Here is a 12,514-nt window from a genome sequence, read left to right on the forward strand (position 1 = left end):
GTGGAATTTCAAACTATCTATCCCAGCTCAATCTACTTTCACTATCCACAGCAACATTCTCAGGCTAATCTTTATTTATTTATTTTATTTTATTTTATTTTATTTTATTTTATTTTATTTAAAATATTTTTAACTCACCTTTCTCCTTAAAAAGGACTCAAGGTGGCTTACAACAATTAAAATACAGTATTTAAGATTTGCTGTTGTTGTTTAGTCTTTAAGTCTTAAGTCATGTCTGACTCTCCATGACCCCATGGACCAGAGCACACCAGGCCCTCCTGTCTTCCACTGCCTCCCGGAGTTTGGTCAGATTCATGTTGGTAGCTTCAGTGACACTGTCCAACCATCTCATCCTCTGTTGCCCCCTTCTCCTCTTGCCTTCACACTTTCCCAATATCAGGGTCTTTTCTAGGGAGTCTTCTCTTCACGTGAGATGGTCAAAGTATTGGAGCCTCAGCTTCAGGATCTGTCCTTCCAGTGAGCACTCAGGGTTGATTGCCTTCAGAATGGATAGGTTTGTTCTCCTTGTGGTCTAGGGGACTCTCAAGAGTCCCCTCCAGCACCACAATTCAAAAGCACCAGTTCTTCAGCGGTCAGCCTTCTTTGTGGGCCAGCTCTCACTTCCAAACATCCCTACTGGAAAAACCATAGCTTTGACTATGCTGACCTTTGTTGGCAAGGTGAGGTCTCTGCTTTTTAAAATGCTGTCTATGTTTCTCATCGCTTTCCTCCCAAGAAGCAGGAGTCTTTTAATTTCGTGGCTGCTGTCACCACCTGCAGTGATCATGGAGCCCAAGAAAGTAAAATCTGTCACTGCCTCCATATCTTCTCCTTCTTTTTGCCAGGAGGTGATGGGACCAGTGGCCATGATCTTGGTTTTTTTTTATGTTGAGCTTCAGACCATTTTTTGCGCTCTCCTCTTTCACCCTCATTAAGAGGTTTTTTAATTCCTCCTCACTTTCTGCCAACAGCGTTATATCATCTGCATATTTGAGGTTGTTGATATTTTTCCAGCAATCTTAATTCCAATTTGGGATTCCTGCAGTCCAGACTTTTGCATGATGTATTCTGCATGTAAGTTAAATAAGATTGTATCCCAGTACAGTTTCCACTCTTTTGTTGACTCGTATGATGGCTACTCCATTTCTTCTACAGGATTCTTGCATATAATAATAGATATGATAATCGTCTGAATTGAATTTGCCCATTCCCGTCCATTTTAGTTCATTGATGCCCACGATGTCAATATTTGTTTTTGCCATCTCCTTTTTGACCACATCCATCTTACCAAAGTTCATAGATCTTACATTCCAGTTTCCTATGCAATATTTTTCTTTGCAGCATTAGACTTTCCTTTCACTTCCAGGTGGGTCCTCAGCTGAGCATCCTTTCGGCTTTAGTCCAACCACTTCATTAGCTCTGGAGCGACCTGTACTTGTCCTCCGCTCTTCCTCAATGGCATGTTGGACGCCTTCTGACCTGAGGGGCTCATCTTCCTGTGTCATATCTTTTAGCCTTTTGTTTCTGTTCATGGAGTTTTCTTTGCAAAGATACCTGGGTGGCTTGCCAGTTCCTGCTCCAGGTGGATCACATTTAGTCAGAACTCTCCATTTAAGATATAGAATACTAAAAGGATCAATGAACACAATACCAAAAAACATAATCCATACTAGAACACATTCAAAGTTTCTCACAGTTTACTAGTTTTGTCTGTAGCTTCTGGGAAACTCCTCTTTGTAATGGAGCCCTCTACCACTGAAAGATACAGGATTCCAGTACCATTTATCAGGTTCGGGAACTATATGGTGGTATTGATTGACTTGGTTCAAGGAGGGCTGTACTTAGTCCAGGTTTACCACTTTGCCTGTTGTCTTGCTTTGTAAAGTGGCCATTATGTTTTATGTGGTCATTAATCACCCTCATCAGAGGGTCATTTTCTCTTTTGCAACATACCTGACTAAATCCTCTTGGCTAGTTACATTAGAATAACACAAATGGCATGACTTTTGGAAACATTGCTTTCAGCTATGAAGTCACTGTAGGCATTATCTGTCATGTACTGAATTGTGTGATTCCATATGCAATTGCTAATGCCTATGGTGATTTCTTGAGGAACTTTGCTTCCAAAAGTTATGCCATTTATGTAGCTATAGAAGAGGAATTTTGCCACTGTGACTGGCTTCTTTTCCTGCAGTGAAATAATTAGGAATGCATCTAGACAATATTTTATTGTCAAGATAAAAGAGCACAGAGTGCTGTCCTCTGAAGATGCCGGCCACAGAGACTGGCGAAACATTAGGAAGAACAAACTTCAGAACACAGCCAAAGAGCCTGAAAAACCCACAACAACCAATCTTTTATTTGTTACCATTTTTGCAGTCAGTCTACAATGAGACTGTGTAAGTGTTCACAGAATATGATGTATAACTAAAATAATATGAACATTGAACATTTCAAGTAAAATGGAGTATTTGTTCAAAGAATAAAGAGTAACATTCAGTGTTATGTTGTTGATTTCAGAATATACTTAAGATTTCTAGATCCTTAAATGGAGCATCCTTTTTTTAATTTTATTTCTTGGTCATTTAAAGAAAGTTAATATATTCCTTTTCATGATGAAGCAGAATTTAGTGAGCCAAGGAATAAGTGAGGGTGGGGCCACATTTTTCCATTCCCTAGCCAAAACAGGCCTGCCTGCCAATTGCAGATTCCCCACAAGGTCTTAGTTTTTGGACTGACCTGCATCTCTAAGATGTACCAATAAGAAGACTAATAAGGTAGGAATTATTTTTATACCTGATTATTCTTTACAAGGTTTTGTAGAAGAATCTTATTTTCTGGAGTATATTATTCAATATGCAATCTGTACCTCAAAGCATGCATGGACCTTTTCCATTTTCAGTATTGTTATTTTGCTGTTCCCTCAGCATTAGAAAATAAATCATTTTAGACAGAGTGTCTTTTATGCTAATTTCAAATAACTATATATCATTAAAGATAAGCTATATTTATGATTTGAGCTGAATTTTAGATAGCTGTGCCTCAAGCACCTGAATGTGTTACAAGAAGTAATACATTTATTATTTATTTAGAAAACTTTCCTATTTTCTGTCAGCTAGACCTCCCAAAGAAATGAGTAATAAAATAGATGAAACAATTACTTTAAAATATGTTTAAAACAGCTTTAAACAAAAACATAAACATTTATTTTTAAATAAAATATATAATAAAAACAGTTTTAAAATAAATTTTAAAAGCAAATTTTAAAACCAGTTTCCGAGGACAAAGACTCTTTGGAAAACCTTACAAATATGAAATTACACCTTCATGGTATCCTATCTCTGGCCACCAAAAACATACCAAAACAAAAAGAAAATATTGTCTCAGGAAACTCACATCTAGACTATGATGCTCTACTCACCGCTTACAGATAGATAGACAGTAACTGATATTCAGAAATATATTGCTAGTGGTGTCCTGGATTCCACACTGATAGGAGTGAAGCATGGGGACATTTTAGTACCAGGGGAAATAATGACATTTGCCACTACCACTTCCAGTTTCCTTGTTGCCTCTAGGTTTAGCGGCACTAGTAAGAGTTCCAGTCCTTATAGGGAGGAGAATGACTTATTCTAGCAGCAATATCCTTTGACCCAGTCTTGTTATTGTATAAAGTTTTTACAGGTGACTTAGCAGGGTGACTACATTGACAATATACCCCACAGTTTGCATCAGATTTGGCACTGGTAAAATGGAATTAAAAAACAGTGAGTATATAATGTGAAGCTTAGCACAGGGAAACTCAGTGTTTTTCATTGGGCAATTCTATCTTTTGTGCATCTGGCAGTTTATTTTGCTCCAGTTTGGCTGATTTCAGTTTTCTTCACTTTCTGGCACATGTGATCACCTGACACATGGACATACTGTCACATCAGCCGTGCTCAACTAAGCACCTGCTACCTCCCTTCCTGCAAACAATTATTCAATACTATTGTGGTTGTCAAAGGTAACACTGTGCCAGATAAGTGCTATGTCACTTTAGGAAAATTAAATTTTAAAAGAGAAGGAAGTAAAGGGATGGTCCTGATGGGAATGGCCAATCAGCAAAGACTGGTGTTTTCCTCATTACATTTCTCTACCTCTACCCCTGTGGACTAATGCACCATGTGGACATCTGCGGTGATTTCACCTGCAGGGACCCTGTTTGAAAAACTTGAATCAAACTGGGTTTTCCCCATTGTGTAGTCATGCTCTTGGTCTTGAATAAGCAGTTCCTATTAGTTTGAGAAGAAGTCCTGTACCTGGGGTAGATGAAAACTGTTAGAACTATTCTGTTGTTATGCATCAACTTAGCTGCCAGCACCTTTGGACTCTCCTTGAGGCTGTGGCTACAGGAACTTTCACAATGAGCGCCTTCACATCAGTATTTACCACTGCGTGTCTCTGAATCAGCAGGTTCCATTTAGCTACCATGACCGTCATAGCCATGAGCAATAGACTTTTTCTTTTCCTTGCATCTGTCCAATCTGCTTTTATAATCGTCTAAGCTGTTTACCATTAGTACATCTGAATCCCCCTGATCCTTTGTTTAAAAAAAAAAGTGTTTGCAAGCTTGTAATCCTCTCATAATTTTGCTGATGTATTAGTGATTAACTTCCACATTTCTATTAGAAAAATAAAACCATTTTTTCACATGAATGTATTTTTGATAGTTTTTGTTTTATTCTATTCAGTTAAAAATTGTCAAATTTTAATTAATTAATTATTTAAATTTATATGCCGCCCACATTACTCAAAAGTCTCTGAGCGGCTTACAATAATTAAAATGCAATAAAAAAAGATAAAACAACTAAAATACAATCAAAACACATACTCTAAAAATTGCCATCAGGACCCATAGTTGATATTATTTTAATTAAAAGCATTCTGGATTTGTTGACTAAACCTAAAATTTCATCTATCTCGTGTATTTAACATGCTTTTTTAGAGACTGTCTTTGGGGAAATAGTGGTTCCGATGAGGGGCTTTGAGCAACATCTTCTGCAGGAAAGACTTACAAAGAATTTTTCTGTCATCTCTCTAATCTTCTCTCAATTGTCTTCAAAGGGCCTGACCCCACCCCCACCCCAGTTAGTTAGTGTCTCACTTCTGTTCTATATAAGGAAATGTTTATTGTAAGTTTTAATGAAGTAAATAATATATTCTTCACATTGATTTTGGTTGTCTTATCTTACCATTTTATTTTTTAAGTTTTGTCACCATTTTGCCAATTTTATCAGGAACTTTTTATCATTTTTAAAATTAGCACTGATTTTTATTTTTTGTTCTTTTCTGCATAATAATAAGATCAACAGTATGTACAGAGAACAAAAACAAAACTAGGCATGACCCCATTATAAAATTATTTTGTTCAAGTCCCATTTTAAACTCAAAATGTGAGAGATTTGAATAGGTCCTTGACTTTATTGAAATGAATAAGACTTAGAAGTATTTAATTTGGGATGGGGTAGGCCCTCATTTATTTCAAAACAGATCCATGTTTCCAGTTATGATTTTTTTTCCTGCTTTGTTATTCCATGGATACAAATAATTTAACAAGGAACTTAATTTATCCATTTAGTTTCTTCCACCATTGAGTACTGTAGTATATACACACACATATTCAGCTTGAATTAATTACTTATTTAGTCTTCCAAGAACACTATGAGCTTCCTGCAAAATATCTAGTTATCATTCCTAGTTGTCTTCAAGGACTGCCCTGTCTGTGCCTCTTAAATTTTAATCTAGCTGAAATTTTGATCCAACCGACTTATACTGATTATTTATATATATAAACTTTTTCTTGTGATAAGACTAAGGGGTTTTGGCACCTCATATCTTGTAATTCAAACAAATTCTATCAGATAGGCAACTTTTTTTGAACATGCAACATTTTGGATCACTCTTACTTTCTCTTTACATTTAGTGAAGTTATTTTCAAATATTTTCCTAGCATCTTTTATCATTTGTCATCTTATTAGGCTTTTTCTGACCTTTTAGCTTTGGTCATTTGTGTGAGCAAGATATCTTAATTGGGTTGTTTATTATTTTTCCTCCTGACTGTACATGCTTTAGGGTCATGGTGGGTTTTTTAAAAAATGTCTCAATAGTCCAGTATCCACAAAATAACTATCATTGGTTGTGAGAAAAGATTCTTTGTGCTTGTAGATCTTAAGAGGGAATTCTCCCATTAGTTCTCTTATTTCCCCAGTACATGTAAAATGATTTCGTGACTGGGGAAGTGGCAAAAAATATACCGGCATTCATCCTCCAGCTGTGTCACAGTGATGCGGACCAGTGCAGGGAAATCCTTGATTCACCACCTTTTCCTGTTGGTTTGGCCTTATCCCACCAGAACTGCTATTCCTTTTGGGCTGCCTTCTCCTCATCCCAGGGGCTCCTTTCCTACTGCACTCAGGACTGGCTTGCAATCAGGTTTTTCTAAACCTTCCTGCTCTGCAGAAAGAACATCTCCTTCTCAAAAACTGTGGCAGTTTTCCAATTACAGATTAACTACAAAACCCTGTTGCCATTCCCCTGTTCGCTAGTTTAAGCACTTTCGCTTGTGAAAATTACATCTGCCCTTTTCCAAAATGGCAGGTCATTGTTGCAGGTATAGAATTGGCGTTGGATATCTAAATTAGTTTGTTACATGAAAGAAAGCCTATAGCGTGCCATTCTCACCTGCCAGCTAATACATTAATATTTTAATATTTGTTGATCTTGACCCCTTGCTGTTAATATGATAACCAGATGCACTAGAGAACAGCGCTTCTGTACCTATTAAGAAGACAGAATATTCTGACTAGTTCCCTTCAGAGACTGGCCATGCTAACTGGAGGATTCTTGGAGTCAAAAAGGTAATTTTTCCAGTTTCTGATGTCTCGACCAGAAATGAATACAAGGCCCCAGAGAATCCCTGGAATGATGCAAATCAATGTGATCTAATCCATACTATTAAGAGAATCTTTTGTGTCTTTGGGGTGGTTTATGTAGAATTCACTGGATGTTTTTTTTTAAGCTTAGGTTTATTTCTTCTTCTTTTCAAAATAAAATTGTAATGTTTGGGGGGAATTCAAAGACCCACCAGTACTTTAGTGGTTTCAGTTGTGAAAACATAAAATACATATTTTGCATCTTTAATATTATCTGATTTCAGGAATCTCTCACATTTCTTTAGATATGTTTAATACAAGAACCATAATGTTGAGAGGTCAGAGCAAGTGACAGGCTGTACCCGTCCCCATATATCTGTTTTAGAATGAATCATATAGTTTGTTTATCTTGTGTTTCTGTTAAATTCGCTGGGTATTTCATAAAAGAAGCCTGGTTTCAAAATCAAGAGACTATAGCTTTAATACTAGCAAGCTTCCACTTTTAACAGACTTGACAGTGTTGTTGCCAGTTTCATTTAATTGGCAGTAACATCGCCTTAAAAACAAAGGTGTTGCCCATCTCATAGGTTTGGTCACAAAGGGGGAAAAGCCAAAGGAAGCCCTCCCTGGCATTCCACACAGTCCTCCCAGGTGCTCAAGTCTCCCTACCCCAGTAAACCATTCCCATCACCAGCCCTTATCAGAATGACTAGCCTAGGTGGAAGGAGATTATTTTTATCCGGTTTCTTGGGTCTTAGAGCAACTGGCTTTCTCCTCTTCTTACATAGTAATTATAGTTCGCCTACTACTGAATTAAGTAAAGCACACTGCCTATTTCATGACAAGTGAGCATGACATTATTATTTTTTTAAATCTGCTTTTCCTATATGAAATTTAAATCACCCATAGCACTTTTATCCTCACAATGACTTGTGTGGGTAAAACACTACACTCGCAATAGCCATGGCCACATTTTCCATTTGAAATTGTTACTTGTTCTACAGAAGTGCTTCTTTTAGTCTGAATTTAGTAAAATGAGGAAAAATCAGTTGAAAAGATACTTTATCACTCTGCAAAACAGTGGTGGATAAGCAGGTCCTGAGGAAGCTAGTTGTATAAATTAGCGGGTGGGGAGAGATGGGCAGTGTTGATGATTGTATTTTACTCTGTTGACACCCGGTAATTGTGACCAGGCAGCAGTCCCTGGAAAACCAGATCTCTGAATAGCTTCGCTCTAACTGCTCTTGCCTCCTGCTCACTGGTCTCGCCAGTCCCCCTTAGTCTCCCCCCTTGCTACTCTGCCACGTGCCTCATTATTGCTGGAGTTGTTGGGGTCGTGACCCCTGGCTCATTCTCTATTGACCCTTGACCTCCGGAGACTAATCTGTGTCAACAGGCCCCCAGGGATGGAGGAACAGCAGCTCTGCAGGTGGAGAGGAAAAGAGGAGGGGGTGGCTGGGGAACTCACCCCCTCCAGCTCTAGGAATTTCGTGGAGGAGGCAAAGAGACAGGATGATAAAGGGCAATCCAAAACAAGTGGATGCATTGAAATCAGGTTGATTTAATCCCTTCTCCCAGCAACCTGCTGCCTGGTCTCTGCTCTTTGCTTTTGTCTCATTCCTTCTCCCGACCTGTCTCTTCACAGCCATTGGCCTCCTCCTTTTGTTTTCTACTCTCCCCCCCCCTTTAAATTGGATTTGATGCTGCATCCTTTCCTAGTGTCAGCCCCTTCACTTCCCTCTCTCCTCTGCTTCTGTGAATCTCTTTGCCCCACCTCTCCCCACTGAGAGGGCGGAGAATGCCCTCTTGCGGCAGGATAATTTTGTAGGAAGTTGTAGTTATCCCCCCAACCCCCAGACAGCTCCTGGGAGGGAATTCCCTGCTGTGTCATCCCTTAACATTGGCTAACTCAGCCAAAAAAGGGGGCAGGGCGGAGTTGCTCCTGCCAGCAACTGTGATTGTTAGAGTGATATGATATACTATTGAAAATGTAAAGAAGTAAAGATGCTACTTTCTACTATACTGTCTTGTTTACAGTTCAGTGTCAGAGGCAAAATTCTGGAGTTGTCCATTAGCCCAAATCCCCTTGGTCCAAAAAAGACCTTGCTCAAGTTACAATAAGGGACACCATTCCCATTGATGTGAGAAGGAAAGCTCTATGCACCAACAGATGTTAACAGTGTTCAGTGTCTTAACCTGCACTGGTGTGATTCACAAATACAATTCTTGCCAGTAGCCTGATGTAAAGACATAGGAATTTCACATGCAAATTCCATTTGATGAGCAGCATTAGAGCACTTCATTGTTGGTTAGGTTTTTTGAATGTGTGGCTGGAGAAAGTGGATTACTTGAAGCACCATCAATCTCAAGATGCTCTTCAGTCATTTTTTTTCTCTCAATGCCAGACTATTTGGGGAAGATGGTCTTCTTAAACTTTTGTATTTTAGCCCCTTTGTCTTTTCTTTGTTGGGTGATTGTGGGAGCCATAATATGCTGAAATTGAAAGAAATCTAGAAGTGCATTTGTGGATTTCGGTCAGGGCTCCCCTACTTTTTTCCTATTCTTTCTTCTCTCTCTCTCTCTCTCTCTCTCTCTCTCTCTCTCTCTCTCTCTCTCTCTCTCTCTGTGTGTGTGTGTGTGTGCACGCGCGTGCGTGCCCACACACCTCTTTTAATCACCACTGCTTGATGAGGATCCCACTGAACAGCTCACTTTGCTCAACAGGCATATTTGCTCAAACTGGCCTGTCTGTCACCATCACCTACTGACCTATGCCTGGTAAGTGGAGGTTAGCACAACTGGCAGGTTAATGGTCTAAAGAGACACTGGCTGTTGAAGTGATAATCATGTGAAATGTAGGGAGAAGGAAAGTGGAGCATAGTTGCCAGGGATGTTTTACAGTAAGTGGAGACCCTGGTGCCTCAGGCACTGCCAAAGAAAGAATTGTTACCCAAATGATAGTTTTCTAAGGTATGACCACACAGAAGTTTGTCCGGTGTTGATGCATACCACACACTGGCATTTAAATCACTGTCACAGCTCTCATAAAAATGTACAGTATAAGGACCCCCTTCTCTCTCACTCTTCTCTGCCATTGTTACCACTCTGGCCAACCTCTTTAATCAGCATTCATTTAGCAAGTGAAATAGTGCTGAACTAGCAAAATATGCTAAACATCTGAATTAGTTCTATATAAATTTAATGCTACAGCACTAAACAGGAGAAAATATATTGTTAGAAATACAATTTACAAATAGCGTTGTACTTGTAGTCCTTGTTAGGCTTCCACTCGTCTTTTCCCCAACTGTGAAAAAAAGTTTAAAAAATACATTATTCATGCCAGTGTATTGTAAGCAATGAGAATGGACAAACCGACGGATATATTTGAATGTGCTGGTTGCTGAGGAAGGTACAGAGGGCTACAAGTAGGTACAGGTACAGGTTATCTAGGTTTTATCAACATTAAAGTTGAATTCATTTTTATTTGGCGCAACATAGGCATGTCAAAAATTCTTGCATTGTCCTTTCAACTGTACTAAGTGAGACTGGTTTAATTTTCAATGGTTCTGCTTTACCTGCCTCCAGTTGTATGTGCAACAGTGTCCTCTACAATCTACAATCAGTGGTCCCCAACCTTGGGCCTTCTAATGTTCTTGGACTACAACTCCCAGAAGCCTTCACCACTACCTCTGCTGACCAGGATTTCTGGGAGTTGAAGTCCAAGAACATCTGAAGGCCCAGGGTTGGGGACCATTGCAGTCTACCTCATTTTTTGGGGGCACATGTGTCTGAAATATTCTGAATAATTTTCAGTAACAATGAGTATTGTTTCACTGTAGCAAAAAGGAGGGAAAGATTCCAAGAAAATTCATTCACAAAGACTGTGCTGGACTTGAGTTAAGATTGCTGCATAAACCACAGCATTTCAAGCCAAACCACAACATACCATTAATGTTTCCACAAACTCTGCCAGTAACCTAGCTAGGAATTCTCTCCCACCCCCCACTTATTTCTATCCTAGACAATCAGAACAGGTTCTGAGGTCAGCTGATCGAGCCTCCTCCTCCTCCTCCTCTTTGTTGAGCACTTCTGACACTGAATGAGAGAGTTTAAAAATTATCCTTGAAATACAGCTTTGGGGAAGAGTTTTATTCATATTTCATACTGTCGTCGTAACTTAGGTTGGCTCTACTATGGTCTCTTTTAGTTATGTAGGTGACAGCACACGAATGAGCTCTGTTTCACTTCTAGTCTACATGCTTACTCAAATTACATTCCCGGTACTGGAGAAAGAATCACACAATTTAGGTTACACTCAATTTAAATGGCAGGCAAGCAGTTCCTAGATAAATATTTGGCCTACTTTTTGCACATTACCTTTGTGGTTTATTTCCTTGCCATATTGGTAACACATGAATGTTCCACATTTGTGGTTTAGTTGAATCATGTGGATGCTTCCCATACCAGTGTCAGCTTCATTGCTCCAACCAGCCCACATGATATTAGACATGGTGTGACATGTAAGCTGAGTACTACTGCTTCCAAATTCATCATATAAATTTGGCCTTTCCTAAGGTACTGTACATGTTGCACAGTTGAAATAAATATAGCAATTAATTGGCTGCTTGACTGAGAAGTCAACGCTTGGATAGAGATTGACTAGAGACAAACAACAGTCTTATCTATACTTCACTTTTTTTCTAGGTGTTGAGTCTTCCCTCTCATTCCATGCAGTCTTTCTGAAATAATTGTCTTTTTTTTGCCCAGTATAGTCGAAACTGAGAAACAGTCTTCATTTGTGTATGCAATATACAAATCGGCACCCAAAGTATCTTCCATCTGCACGGGGGTTCAGATGACTAAAACCTGACATGCCCACTACCCTTCATTTAGTACCTGAAGATGATTTTTCACCCCTGAGGGAGTTGGAGCAGGTCTTCAGAGGTTTTGACAGAGAGTTTGAACCACATATATGGGATGAAGTGGGAGTTTGTGAGATGGCATTATTAGAAGACGTTTGTAATTGTATTTGAGGCAAAATGCTCCCCATGAGGCTTAAAGCTTCATGTTCAACATGGTCTTGTGTTTCTTAGGCCAGCTGGAAACTTTTTGCTGTTTTCAGTCATCCCTCCACCCCTAAATAAGAGAGGGGGTGTTATCTGGTGGCTGCCTACTTATCACTCCCTGCAGGGATTTTTTCCTGCAGAAAGCTCAAAGAGGTGGGATCCTGCCTTTCTTGGGGGATCAGGAAGTTATGGCTTCTCTTTTATTACCTAATTAGTAATGGCAGAGTGGGTTGCCCTGGGTCAGAAGTCAAGGGTAGTTCCCTCAGCGCTCCATTGCTCCTGCCCTGCAGTTACACGCTTGTCAGTTACTAACCTTGTCATTAACGCAGTGGAAGAATGGGGCAAAGCCGGCTGTCTCAGCAGGTTCCCTCCTCCTCCTCCTCCTGCATTAGTCTTCTCTCGGCACTGTAAGTCCCCTGCCTTTTCTTCACATCCTTTTGGCAGAATCAAAGGAAATATGGTTTCTCCTTGTGGCTAGGAAGACAAGACGGAAAGGAACTTATTCAGGATCTCATGGCAACTTTGTATCAGGGC

At 39.4% G+C, this 12,514-nt stretch overlaps 1 protein-coding gene and 1 long non-coding RNA gene across 20 annotated transcripts in view; one reads left to right on the top strand and one right to left on the bottom strand.

The window, feature by feature from the left end:
* The window catches only part of LOC144587136 (uncharacterized), a 63,192-nt gene extending 57,306 nt beyond the window's left edge, over positions 1 to 5,886 (bottom strand). Inside the window, exon 1 of the long non-coding RNA XR_013542328.1 lies at positions 1 to 5,886. This exon is cut by the window's left edge and continues 54,885 nt beyond it. This is a non-coding gene — a long non-coding RNA (uncharacterized LOC144587136).
* The window catches only part of NFIX (nuclear factor I X), a 291,019-nt gene that overhangs the window by 180,590 nt on the left and 97,915 nt on the right, over positions 1 to 12,514 (top strand). The window lies entirely within an intron of this gene.

The sequence above is a fragment of the Pogona vitticeps genome, chromosome 2 (genome assembly GCF_051106095.1).
Source record: "Pogona vitticeps strain Pit_001003342236 chromosome 2, PviZW2.1, whole genome shotgun sequence".
NCBI lineage: Eukaryota > Metazoa > Chordata > Lepidosauria > Squamata > Agamidae > Pogona > Pogona vitticeps.